At 47.4% G+C, this 14,573-nt stretch overlaps 1 long non-coding RNA gene across 1 annotated transcript; it reads left to right on the plus strand.

The window, feature by feature from the left end:
• The first annotated feature begins 10,717 nt into the window (after positions 1-10,717).
• On the plus strand, positions 10,718-12,388 carry LOC137840391 (uncharacterized). Its single transcript, XR_011087011.1, has 2 exons — positions 10,718-11,579; positions 12,230-12,388. It is a non-coding gene; the product is annotated as an uncharacterized lncRNA (long non-coding RNA).
• Positions 12,389-14,573: the final 2,185 nt, after the last annotated feature.

The following is a 14,573-nucleotide window of genomic DNA, read 5'->3' on the forward strand; positions in this document are numbered from 1 at the left end:
TCCGGAGGAGTTAATTTAACTCAGGTGGTTAGATTACGGACGAATCTCCGAACCCGGCTAAAACAAACCCGTTACTGGGAAGCCTGGGGCACCTGATTGCAAGAGGTGCGTTTGACACATAATAACAGTGTTTTGTTTAATGATAGTAGTTTTTGGGTGAAATATATATTATTTAATGCTGTTAATAATTTCATTTGTTTTCAAAAAGCTTTTTTTATTATCCATGCTTTACTACCTACTAAAGGCCAAAACCTTTTATGCAATGACCTTTACGTGTCGTTTATATTACTTCACACAAACACTACATCCATCTGCTCCTGGTTCGGCCCCCCGGTCAAAATTTAGAACCCAATTCGGCCCGCAAAACACTCTCATGTGCATTTAACACATTTGCCAGACTCATTGGTTCAACTGCATGCCATAATTTCCACCGTTGGGACAGAAAATAATGGAAAAATGTTGCGGAGAAATGAATGTATTGAATTCGGCCTGGCTAGAGGTTGGTAACATAAGCTGTCCATCGGTGGATTAACTTCTCCCTACGGTGAGTAAGCAGCATTATTAGTCCAGTTCCTGCTAACCATTTTTGGCACCAATGGAGTTAAAGTAGGTAATGCGGAATATTTTCTGGAAAAAAAAATGAATCAAGTGAAACTTTTTATTTTCAATGGGGAACTTGTGTCTTTTATGAAAGAGCGAAACTCGTGTGCTGTGTCACTGGTATCGGCACCCTTTCCTGGAAATCAGGAAAACAAAGGAGCTGTCTGAAGACATCAGAAGTGCCATCATTTGCAAACACAACACTTTCAAAGTGCGGAAAGCCACCCACAAATACCTTGGTATCCCTTTTTTAACTGTATTTGAGCATGTAATTTCTGTTTTGCAAACTGATGACGCGAGACCAGCAAATGAATGAAAAGGTTATGGCATTTTCAATCAAGGCAGAATAGAATGTGGTGAGAATATCGTTGTTGACCCCAAAAGATTGGAATTTTCTGAGTAGGTACTGTCTTTTATGGCATTTCCTGAGCATTTCCTCTGTTTTAGAGGAATACTTGAACAGGTTGCCACAGTCAGCCACCAGCCAAAAAGAGCAGGTTCGGGAGCAATCACTATTTGGGCTTCAGAGCTCTGGAATGCCCTGTTACATTTTCCTAGTTCTTTATCATTAATGGGTGGCACGGTGGGGCGCCGGGTGGCACGTCCGCCTCACAGTTTAGAGGTTGTGGGATCGATTCCACTTCTGGCCCGGTTTGCATGTTTTCCCCATGCCTGCGTGGATTTCCACCGGGGACTCCGGTTACCCCCCACATCTCAAAACATGCTTGGTAGGCTGATTGGGCACTCCAAATAGCCCATAGGTGTGAGTGAGTGTGCGGATGGATGTTTGTCAACAGGCAGGAGAAGAAGAGGGAGGCCAAAGTGGAAGTCTATGGATGTGGTGCACATGCAGAGGTGCTTGGTGTGACAGAGGAAGATACAGAGGACAGAGCCAGATGGAAACGATTGATCTGTTGTGGTGAACCCTAACGGGAACAGCCGAAAGACGATAACTGCACACACAACAATAAAAAACATAGTATATGAAAATCCTGAATATATTTGTGGATCCAAAAACAATGTGAAAATTACGAATATATTTGTGTATCCAAAAAACACGTGTCAAAATCACAAATGTATTTGTCAGAATAATTCTGAAACAAATCTCTCCCGATAAGGTTTAGGGGGCAATTACTTTTTTCACAGCCGGTCAGATAGGTTTGTATCTTTTTCCCCTCTTTTTGCTTATGGGTACATATTCTTAACACACCCCACCGTCCTTTCTGTACCAAGTGTGCAATTTCATCCTGATTAGTCATTGCTGTTGACCAAGCGAATAAAAAAAGGAAACATGTACCCAGCATACAGGTTGTTTGAAAACAAGAGAACTCCAAGTACAACCACAAAAGGCTACAGGGTCGGTGACCTTTTGTGTGTCCTATTCACTTCAAAGTGACTTAATTAACTTTAAAGTGGCAGAAGAAAAAAATGCCAATTGGCATAATGGAAACTAATTAATGAATGCAATTTCGTTAAAATGAATGAAAAAGCAATTACCGTATTTGCCGGTGTACAGGTCGACTCGGTGTATAAGTCGACCCCCTAAAATTCGACGGAAATTTACGATTTTATGATATATCCTTTGTATAAGTCGAGCTCAATTGTTGCATTATATTAAACTTCAAAATTCAATATGCGAAATTTATTGACGAAATGTGTTCAAATTCCGCGCATGCGGCTGTTTATAAGCACCGCGGAGGAGATCGCGGCCGGCGAGCTCGCGCACGCCGCCCGGCACCAACGGAAGGCCGGAAATAGCTCCAAGCCGAGCGGATCGGCACTTTATAAGCACCGTGGAGGAGATCGCGGCCGGCGAGCTCGCGCACGCCGCCCGGCACCAACGGGAGGTCGGAAATAGCTCCAAGCCGAGCGGATCGGCACTTTATAAGCACCGCGGAGGAAATCGCGGCCGGCGAGCTCGCGCACGCCGCCCGGCACCAACGGGAGGTCGGAAATAGCTCCAAGCCGAGCGGATCGGCACTTTATAAGCACCGCGGAGGAGATCGCGGCCGGCGAGCTCGCGCACGCCGCCCGGCACCAACGGGAGGCCGGAAATAGCTCCAAGCCGAGCGGATCGGCACTTTATAAGCACCGCGGAGGAGATCGCGGCCGGCGAGCTCGCGCACGCCGCCCGGCACCAACGGCAGGCCGGAAATAGCTCCAAGCCGAGCGGATCGGCACTTTATAAGCACCGCGGAGGAGATCGCGGCGCCTCATTGGACTTCCAGCGGCCGGCGAGCTCGCGCACCCGCCCGGCACATCCGGGAGGCCGTGCGCACGAGCCAAGTGGCCGAAAATAGCCCCCGCCGAGCGGATCGGCTGTTTATAAGCACCGCGGAGGTGGTCGCGGCGCCTCATTGGACTTCCAGCGGCCGGCGAGCTCGCGCACCCGCCCGGCACATCCGGGAGGCCGTGCGCACGAGCCAAGTGGCCGAAAATAGCCCCCGCCGAGCGGATCGGCTGTTTATAAGCACCGCGGAGGTGGTCGCGGCGCCTCATTCGACTTCCAGCGGCCGGCGAGCTCGCGCACCCGCCCGGCACATCCGGGAGGCCGTGCGCACGAGCCAAGTGGCCGAAAATAGCCCCCGCCGAGCGGATCGGCTGTTTATAAGCACCGCGGAGGTGGTCGCGGCGCCTCATTCGACTTCCAGCGGGCCGCGCACTCGCGCACGCCGCCCGGTTCAAATTTTCTAAGTGCAACGCACAATGAGATGCATGAGAAACGGCCTTGGTTACCATCACATTTGAAGCGATGAATACGAAGTTAAATTTTATGACTCGGTGTATAAGTCGAGGTCGATTTTTTTCGGTCGATTTTGGATCGAAAAAGGTCGACCAATACACCGGCAAATACGGTAAATGCCTCACCTTAAAGGCTACACCTTAAAGGTGGCCGGACAAGTGATTTAAAACCTCTGCTGAAGGCTTTGAGGCGACAGAAGATTCACGGGAGTAGGACCAATACCAACGCAAGAGCCGAAAGGGTCACCAAGAGCCAACTTGACTAAGCGTGGTGAGTACTTTCTCTCTTTAAGGCTATGTTCACACCGCAGGTCTTAAAGCTTAATTCGGATATTATGGTGAAATACGATTTGTGTGTGTATGCGTGTGTGTGTGTGTAATGGCCAACTTAACTGACAGCAGTTGCGCCGGAGGTTTAGTTTTGAAAGAGCAGAGCATCTCCTTGTAGAGTATGTCCTCTGCATAGATCTTGTCACCAAGGGTAGCGTAATAACAATTACTTAATTGAAGTTGATAAAATATGTTTTGATAAGACAAAAAGTCTTTCACAAGCACTAAAAAATGCAAAAAGGGAACAAATAGGGTATCGCCCGGTATCAGGGCGCCGATAGCATCTCCCAATGCGTGTGCCAGGGGCTTAGTGTGACTGTGGACTTTGAAGAGCATGGTTGGTGCTAGTGTGATGGTCATGTTTATAGCATTTGAAGCAATGACAGTATAATAAATGAGCAATTAGCAATTGCACACATTTTAAGTACCTCCAAAAAAGTAGTTTTGGGTGCTATGAGGATTCCAACAGCAACGACATGAAGATTGGCAGAGAATTGTAAGCCCTATTGCCAAGGACAGTCTAGGTCAGTGGTCACCAACCTTTTTCGCGCCACGGACCGGTTATGTGTCAGAAATATTTTCGCGGACCGGCCTTTATATAAATAAATAATACATTTATATAAATAAATTATACATTTATAATAAATATATAAATACGATGAAATAAATTGATACGACTGGCATAAAAACAAGTAAAAACGACATAAAAATAAAACTCACCATTACGTTGAATTAGTGGGAGCACTGAGCTTGTTTCTCATAAACAAGCCGGTCCCATGTAGGCGTAATCGGAGGCAATGAGACCCGAAGTGGTTAAGGTTTGTCTTTTAATACAGGATGCTTGGTCTCCATGTGCCAAAGCAGTTTTGAAGGCTTCATTACCTCGTCAGCTAGCCTGTCGCCACATATTATGCAGAGTGGGCTTGGGGCGTCAGAGTCATCTGTTGGCGATAAATCCATATTTTAAATAGGACTCCAGAAATTTTCTTTTAAATGCAGCTTTCCTTTTCTTAGAAGTCGTAGCCTCTTCTTCTTCTTCCGTCTCCTCATTGGGCTTTTTTCCCTTTCCGAAAAAGCTTTCCAAACATCTCTGTTTCTTGCTCATATTTGCTTGCTTCGCGGGCTCGGACATGTCACATGACCGAGACGAGCGTCTTGACCTGAACCGACGGATGTAATTGGGAGAGAATCGCCAATTTTTTTTTATAATTTTCAAAATAAATTCTTACGCATTTTTGCTAGCTTTGCGGGCTCGACTAGGGAAACATGTCACATGACCGGGACGAGCGTCTTGACCTGAATTAATTTATTGTCGATAAACAAAATATATATTTTTTTTCTGTGCGGCTTGGCGGTCCGGTACCAAGTGACCCACGGACCCGTACCGGTCCACGGACCGGGGGTTGGGGAGCCCTGGTCTAGGTAACCTGTGGCAAGCGAAGGAAACTGAGCCCTGACAAGCTCACACTGTCAAAGCAGCCATTTCTCACATGATGCCTCCCTGATAGACTTTCTCTAGATCAGGGGTGGCCAACCAATCAGAGACTAAGAGACACATTTTTTACTGTGTTACCGCAAAGAGCCACATCATACACATGAGCACACATCAACTATCACCCCCAACTGAGGTTTGACTGTATAAATATATATTGAACTCAAGCGAAGCGAACGCGCACAATCCCCCCCCCCCCCCCCCCCCCCCACACACACACACACAAATGTTTATATGAACGTAAAGGAGCCGCATGAAACTAGGAAAGGAGCTGCATGCAGCTCGCGAGCCGCGGGTTGGCCACCACTGCTCTAGACATATGTTCACTGTTCCTTTTCACTTGTCTTTCAGGACATCATCAGCCATAATGATCATTCTCAAGGTGTTCATTGTTGCCCTCCTGTTTGGTAAGTCATCTCACTCCAGGTAACAAAAAGTAATTTAAAGGTTACAGAGATGTCAATGTCAACTATTGCAGGAGCCAGCTGTCTGGGTGCACAGATAAAGAGACAACTAAATGGTGAAAGTTCTGCGCAGGCAGGGTCAGGCAGTGCAGAATCAAAAGAAGTCGGAGGACCACCCGGTCCACCAGGACCATCTGGACCTCCAGGACCACCAGGGCCAGGTGGACCAGATGGTCCAGTAGGACCAAATGGTTCAACAGGACCAACAGGACCGACAGGACCAACAGGACCAAAAGGACCACCTGGAGCAGATGGTGTTCCAGGACCAGAAGGACCACCTGGAGCAGATGGTGGCCCAGGACCAGAAGGCCCACCAGGACCACCTGGAGCAAATGGCAGACCAGGACCAAAAGGTATTCCAGGTCCAGTTGGACCAACTGGATCTCCTGGACCAGAAGGACCACGTGGACCACCAGGACCACCCAGTCCACCAGGACCACCTGGACCCCCAGGACCACCTGGTCCACCAGTATTTTTTCCGAATTTTTCTCAGGCACCATGGCTACCTTGGCCACCAAGACCATATCCATATGGCCCAGGTCAAAATTTGCCATGTGGGCCACTACCAATTTGGCCACCTGGGCAAAATTAGGTTCATTAATTTTATAGCCCAGGGGTCACACAGACCACCTGGTACTGCAGAGGAAAATTATTCACCTGGACCACCACCTTTTCAGGTTGGGCCACCATTTGGACCACATTCTATTTCCTATCACAATTAGCCACCCAGAACAATAATACCAGACACCAGTACAGCCACCTGTTTTCCTGGATGAAAACCACCTGGACACCAAATTACCAACCTACCCCACCACCTAGACCACCTTCAGGACACCCATTACGGGTTATTCCAGCTAAAAACAGCTCACCTGGAGTAGCACCCTGCCAACCTGGATCACTACCTGGATCATCTGTTACTCTGGATGAAAACAATGAACCTGAAATTTGACCTCGCAAACCTGGACCATCACCTAGACTTCCAACAAGACCTGCCTGGCCAACACAGATGAAAACAGTCCACCTTGACCACCACCTTGTCCACTCGCACAACCTGTTACTGCTTATGAACACAACCCAGCTGGACTACCATCCATTTCTGTTTGTCAAGCATTCAGTCCTAATCATAAAAATCTTATATAATGTGGCCATCAATGTCTTTATGCAAGATTTCCTTCCTCGCAACCCGCATTAAATTATAACAATAAAAATGATTTTCTTTCTGAATGACTTGTGAAATGAGATGCTCTTTCCTTTGTGATCACAGACACAATTGTGCTTCCTGGGTATGAAATCAAACTGCAACCACTTACTGCCTTGTAAAAAATAATAATAACAACATATTGTTATAGTCCAACAAATGAGAAACCCTTTTCCGGTAAACCTCGTGCGCTAGCTAACTTACTTTTCACGTTCAAACTTACGGGCACAACTCCGGGGTACCCAAAATGCGACACAAAAAGACCAGCAGGTTAAGTGTGATCTTAAGTCTCTATTGCCACCTCCTGCATGAAGAAACAAACCTTTTTTTCTTTTTATCATTCACTTTCATTCTGAACGTAAATATCACACATGCCAGGCAAACCACCCAAAAGACGTAGGTTACTATATCACACTATGCGGCAAGACAAATAGAAATTGTGACATGCCAGACTTTTGTCATAGTAGTCGTGAGCCGTCCCAGACCCCAGCCGTCGAATCGTGGATTATGTCACACTACATGGGCTACAACATGTCAAGACAACTCAAAATTGGCCTCGTCACACTATGTGTCACGAGTGGACGCCACCGGCCACTCGGCCGCGCCCCTCTATCACCGTGATCACTGTCACCTGGCGCTGGCTCATCAGGAGTGCTATATTAGCGCGACCAGCGCAACTCTAGATGTCAGAAAGTCTTGTCCTGTCCTTGTGCACGTCGGTACCTGAAAGCTTGACCCCCGATTCCTTGTGTCTCGGTCCTTGTTCACTCAGCCTTGTGATTTTTACAGCAGCTGTCATTGCCTCCAAAAGTCCCCTGTCGACAGCCTGCCCTCGAGTCGAGTGCTCCTTCCCCTGGCTTGTCATCCAGCCACTCACGCCTGACCATCCGAGCCACGTCCTCGTCCGCTCCAGTTCTCCATCGCCCCCTTCCCCTTTTACGATAAAATCCGGTCGCTCTGCAATTGGCTGTACTGTCCGTTCATCACACTATGTTTGTCTGCGACATGTCTGTCGGCTCATTATTAGGCTACATTCGTGTAGTCTGACGTCGGCATTAGTCATACTTGGTCCGGTTGGGGACAGGGACAGACGAAAACCGATTTTTGTCCTTGCTTTGTCCGTTCTTTTTTTAAAAACCTGCCATTCTTCATTTTACAACCACAAAATAAGCAACTTTCTCTCCCACTCAGCCATTTGCAGGGCACATGTAGAGCAAGTCACACTTACAATCACACCTATAGACAATTTGGAGTGCTCAATTACCATGCATGTCTTTGAGAAAGCCCACTAAGGCATGAGGAGAACAGGCAATGTTATGATTGTGACAAAAGCAAGAAACAGAATCCCAGAGCAGAATGGTTTCAATTGCAAAAATGTTTTATTAAACTAAAGGCGCATTATGATGTGAAAAAAGGCACAAAAAGCACACGCAAAAGGCACAGGGAAAGCAGGTGTCACATCAAGTCAAGTCAAGTTTATTTATATAGCCCTAAATCACAATCAAGTCTCAAAGGCTTCACATGTACAAAAACTGATAATCATTCTCAAAACTCACATGATCTTAAACTCCCAGGAGGGCAAGGAAAAACTCAAAAAAAAAAAACTACTGGGGGAAAGATGAGAAACCTTGAGAAGAGACCGCAGATGGGAGGAGCCCCCTTCCAGGATGACCAGGCTGCAATGGATGCAGAGAGGGCACATAGGACACATAAATAATGCCTGCCTCTCAGCCACGCCCCCAATAAAGCAAATTGACTTCATCAGTCCTACTTAAACTCCATGGATCCAACCAATCACTGTCATTTCGTTTCCGTATGCCACCCATTTGCTCCATGTGCTTTGTGCCTGTCATCCTGTGCTATTCCCCAATTGCCGACCGCCTCGGTGAAACTGACCGACCACGTCCGAACGCTATCTGCCCCGACCGATTGTCTGTCCTTGACCACGCTCTGATCTCCGCCTGCCTTGAACACCTGCTTGCCTCCGACCACGACTACGCACTGCGCTCTTCTGCCCAGCCGCACCAGCCAGACCGGCAGTCCAGCTTTCCTCTTCCCCTTTTTAATAAAGATTCGTGCTGTATTTGGTCGCCCCGTCTCGTTCCCGACAACAGGGGGCAATCGACAAACAAAGGGACGGAAGAGGTACTCGAAAAGCAAAAAATCTAATCTGGAAACACGTGTAGCGTATTTTTCGGACTATAAGTCGCAGTTTTTGCATCGTTTGGTCGGGAGTGCGACTTATAATCAGGAGTGACTTACATGTGAAATTGTTAACGCATTATTACTTGATCATTAACACATTACTTACTTACGAGTAGTTTTAACTTCACGTTATTTTCACTTTAAACCGCATGAGGGCGCTCTAGGCCTATGGAATAATCTGAACTGCAATTGACGATGAGTCTGTCTCTTTCCACTGACTTCCGGAGTCAGTGATGTTGTTTATAAGTGACGCAGAGGACGAAGATGTCAATGGATTTAATGATTTGGAGTGACACGGATGGTTTGATAAACTTGTTATTTATGTTATAATTATTTGAATAACTGTTAATTTGTTACGTCAGGCATGTTCTCAGTTCCTCGTTTATGTAACGTTAGCATACGTTAGCCTTTTGTTGCCCATTCACGTCTGTTCTTGGTGTTGTATTTTGTCAAATAAAGTTCCCTCAAAAATGAGACTTGTACTCCGGTACGACTTCTATATGTTTTTTTCTTCTTCATTATTCATTTTACGGTTGGTGCGACTTGTACTCCGGAGCGACCCATAGTCGGGAAAATACAGTACTTACGGTAACACAAGAACAGAAAGAAAACACAAAAATCCATAAGAAGCTGGAATTACTATCAGAACTAGAAACACCAGAGTAACAAGGGCTTTGGAGGCAAGCAGTGCAATCTGTCCTTAAATAGGCCTTGCTGACAAGTGTGTCACCAGGCGGCGCCTTCCTGAACTCATTAGCGCCCTGTGATGTATTGACAACAAACATCAAAGTTTTCATCAGAGGGTGGTCCAGGTTGGCAGGGTGTTGGTCCAGGTGGGTGTTTTTCATCTACAGTAACTCGTAATGGTAGGAGTGGTCTTTGTGATGGTACTGGTGGAAGGTGGTAATGCAACTTGGTAATTTGATGTACAGGTGGGTGATTTTTATCCGGAATAACAGGTGACTTCACTGGTGTCTGATATTGGCCACAGGTGGCCAATATGTGTTACAGTCATATCCATCCATCCATCCATCCATCCATCCATCCATCCATCCATCCATCCATCCATCCATCCATCCATCCATCCATCCGCTTATCTGAGGTCGGGTCGCGGGGGCAGCAGCTTTAAGAGGGACTCCCAGACTTCCCTCTCCCCAGCCACTTTGTCCAGCTCATTCCGGCGGATCCCAAGGCGTTCCCAGGCCAGTTGAGAGACATAGTCTCTCCAGCGTGTCCTGGGTCGTCCACGGGGCCTCCTGCCTCCTGTCTAGCCCATAACAAAAAATTATACGTTACATTAAGGAAATACAAAGAACAAATGTTCCTCAACAAGACTCGCCTAATAGAAACCAACATTTGTAAGTGTGAGAACAAAAAGACAATTAACTAAATGCCTCACCCTAATGACAGCGTGACCTTCAATTAAATGCCGCACCCTAATGACGGCAGAATACTTCCAAGGTGCAGACAAAGCAATTTCTATCTTTAGCTATTGTGATACAACAAAGAAAACATCTCAATGGGAATTAATGCGGTTCTTCAAAAGAAGACTTTGTTAGGCATGTTTTTTTGGTTTAATTTTGTCACACACACACACGCACGCACGCACGCACGCACACACACACACACACACACACACACACACACACACACAGGTATAATAAATAAAATATTAATATCAAACACACACAGGTATAATAAATAAAATATTAATATCAAACAGTCAAAGTCACCCTTACAGACTGAAATTTAATACGTATATACGTAATGACCCTGAAGAATTCACCTCACAAAAAGCTTCTCCGTGCGCATTGTGTTTGCTAATGAAAGAAAATAGACAGACGCTACGGAAATGGCACCTAAGTAAAGATGTCCACTACCGTTCAAAAGTTTTGTGGTCACCGAGACAATTTAGTGTATTCTATGAAAACTGATGTAGTTGCACAAGGGTTTTCAAAGGTTTTCTAAAAATCCATTAGCCTTCTAACACAATTATCAAACTCAATGGATCATTAGAACACTGGAGGAAGTCAGTGTGCACCAAGGTTCTCCTGACCACTCTCAAACATTCACACCCAGCCGTACAGCATTTTGAGTGACACTGGAGGCGAGAGGTTTGAAGTGTTTTGGTCAAGGACGTGACACATGCCTCAGACAGAGCTGGAATGGAACAGTTGACCCTCTGTTTACTGGATGAGTCTGACCCACGGCCATTCAAATTTTGGCCTCCATCTAATGTTGTGAGGTGGATTAACAAACTTGAGAGGACTCCAAGTACATAAGATTCCACTTCAAAGTGACTCACGCAAATGATGAACAGCATGCAAACCTGAAGAAGAAATGCCGCTTGGCAAGGGCCACCTAATAGAAAACAAAAGAATAAATAATCTACTGGCTCACCTTAACAACGGCCCCACCCTAATGTTGGCGGGACAAGTGATTTAAGACTGCTGTTATCAGGTGTGAGGCGATAAAAGAGACACAGGAGCATGACCGACACCAACGCAAGATCCGACAGGCCCTCCAAGAGCAAAGTCAATTGAGCGTGGTGAGTCCTTTCTCCATTTCGAAATGTTTTCAGCGAACACAATATCCATGTCAGATGTTTTTGGTGTGAAATTCTGTGGAAATGAAAATTATGCATTTGGACTTGGATCACTGTGGACATTGCTTCATGCTTCAAGTTGAAAAATTTGAAGACAGAGCATTCTCTACCTTGCTTGTGAAGATTTAAAAAAATCGAACGATAATTACGGGTTTTTTTTTTCATTTTAGTACTCCGTTCCGTGTTTTACATGGGTTTCCTTTTTCAATCCAATAATCTCAATGTCCTCTTGAGCTGAATTTCAATCACAGCTGCATAAAAAGTGCGACGCATGGAGTAAAATAGAGCATACACAGTATATCGTCTGTAAAAAAAATTGTTTATCGTGAGGCCAAGCAAGAGGTGGGGAAGAGTGGTGCGACAAACTAAATAAAAGAAAAAGGCAAAGTTTAGTTTTATTTATTTTAATTTACCTAAGCTTTTTTAATAGAGCTGACCTCCAAAACGGGATGATACGATGGAATAGTGTCATTTTCACTAATACGGGACAGGAGAAAATTTCTTTTAGCAATAATTAAGCATATAAATAAGCAATTAAAAAAAGTTTTGATTTTCTGAAAGGTAATTCTCTGTTCCTTTTTACTGTCTTTCAGAACATCACCAGCCAGAATGATGAATCTAAAGGTGTTCACCATTTCCCTTCTGCTGTTTGGTAAGTCAATTAGAGTAACAAAGAGTAAGTTAAAGATTATAATGTAACAAAGATGTCAACTCTGTATCCCAGGAACCAGCTGTCTGTCTGCTATGATAAAGAGACAAGGTTCTGGGGGACCACCAGGGGGACCATCTGGAGGGGGACCCGGTGGCGGGGGACCACCCGGAGGACCACCAGGGGGACCACCCGGAGGAACACCCGGAGGTCCACCAGGGGGACCATCTGGAGGGGGACCCGGTGGAGGTGGACCCGGTGGAGGGGGACCCGGGGGACCACCCGGAGGACCACCCGGGGGACCACCAGGGGGACCATCTGGAGGGGGACCCAGTGGAGGTGGACCCGGGGGACCACCAGGGGGACCACCAGGGGGACCACCCGGAGGACCGCCCGGGGGACCACCCGGCGGACCACCCGGGGGACCATCTGGAGGGGGACCCGGTGGAGGTGGACCACCAGGGGGACCACCTGGAGGCCCACCCGGAGGCCCACCCGGGGGACCATCTGGAGGGGGACCCGGTGGAGGGGGACCCGGGGGATCACCAGGGGGACCACCCGGAGGACCACCCGGGGGATCACCAGGGGGACCACCCGGAGGACCACCCGGGGGATCACCAGGGGGACCACCCGGAGGACCACCCGGGGGACCACCAGGGGGACCACCAGGGGGACCACCCGGAGGACCACCCGGGGGACCACCCGGGGGACCATCTGGAGGGGGACCCGGTGGAGGGGGACCCGGGGGATCACCAGGGGGACCACCCGGAGGACCACCCGGGGGATCACCAGGGGGACCACCCGGAGGACCACCCGGGGGACCACCAGGAGGACCACCCGGGGGACCACCCGGAGGACCACCAGGGGGACCACCCGGAGGACCACCAGGACCAGAAGGCCCGCCAGGACCACAAGGTCCACCAGGACCAGAAGGTTCACCAGGACCAAATGGCTCATCAGGACCAGAGGGTCCACCAGGGCCAGAGGGTCCACAGGGACCAAATGGACCATCTGGCCCACAAGGGCCAGCCGGTCCGCAGGGATCAGCTGGTCCACAGGGACCAACTGGCCTCCCTGGTCCCAGCGGACCACCTGGGACAGTGGGTGCGCCTGGTCCTCCGGGATCAGCTGGACCAGGACCAGCTGGTCCACCAGGACCACCTGGACCAGCAGGACCACCAGGACCACCAGGGAATACATGTCCTCCAGGACCACCTGGACCACCTGGACCACCCGGCCTACCACTATTTGGTCTATATTGGCCACCACCACCCTGGTTAATTGGGCCACCAAAACCTTGTCCATATGGGCAGCATGTGCCACCATACTAAGCAGCACCATCCCCATGGACTGATCCATAATAAAAAATAAAAAAACAGATCCACCCAGAGCACCTGTTACTGAGAATGAAAGGGATCTACCTTGCATTCTGGACCACCATTTAGACCACATTTTATTTCATATCACCTATTAACCACAGGGGCCAATAGCCAACCAGTGCAGTCACCTGTTACTCTGGATAAAAACCACCCACATGGACACCTATTTAAATTAGATACCAATGTATCAATGAAAGCATTTCACATAATAAAGATGATTTTTCTTCCAGTTTCGATGGTTGCATGTGACCTCAAATCAGACGCTCATGGGTATGCAATCAAACTGCAGTCGCCTGCTGTCTTGTAAACAATAATAATAATAACGATAATGATATCATTATTAATAATAATGATAATAATAATAGGGAGGCATGGTGGCGCAATCGTTAGTACCTCCGCCTCACAGTTCAGGGGTGTGGGGCTTGACCGCTGATTGCATCATACACAAAATCCGCAAAAATCCAAATTAGTGTATTACACACTTTTTATTGTAATTGTCATATAAATTAAAGTGCCTGAACATCTGCTGGGCTAAATTTGCAGTTAAATAAAACATTCACTGTGAATCCCAATTTAAAGCAGAACAGGTTTACGTCTTTGTAACGAGCCTGTTGCTGAGACATAGAAGATTAGTAATACTTCCAGGTGATAAAGTAGCTCTCTTCTTCTGTACAATATGGCCAGCAAGAGAAAAAAACATTTCACAGGGAACGGATGTCGCAGGTGTGGCTAAGTGCTTCTGTGCGTAACAGGCCTGCCTGCTGTGTGAACCTGCATGTTTGGAACCACTCCAATGGACTGGACTCTGCACGGATGGTGGGCTCTGCTCTATATTGACGAACACTGTTCTCCACTGAGTCCTCATCCTATTCAGAATCAGACTCAGATGAAGCAACCAAAAAGCTTAAC

Source organism: Syngnathus scovelli, chromosome 6 (genome assembly GCF_024217435.2).
Source record: "Syngnathus scovelli strain Florida chromosome 6, RoL_Ssco_1.2, whole genome shotgun sequence".
Lineage (NCBI taxonomy): Eukaryota > Metazoa > Chordata > Actinopteri > Syngnathiformes > Syngnathidae > Syngnathus > Syngnathus scovelli.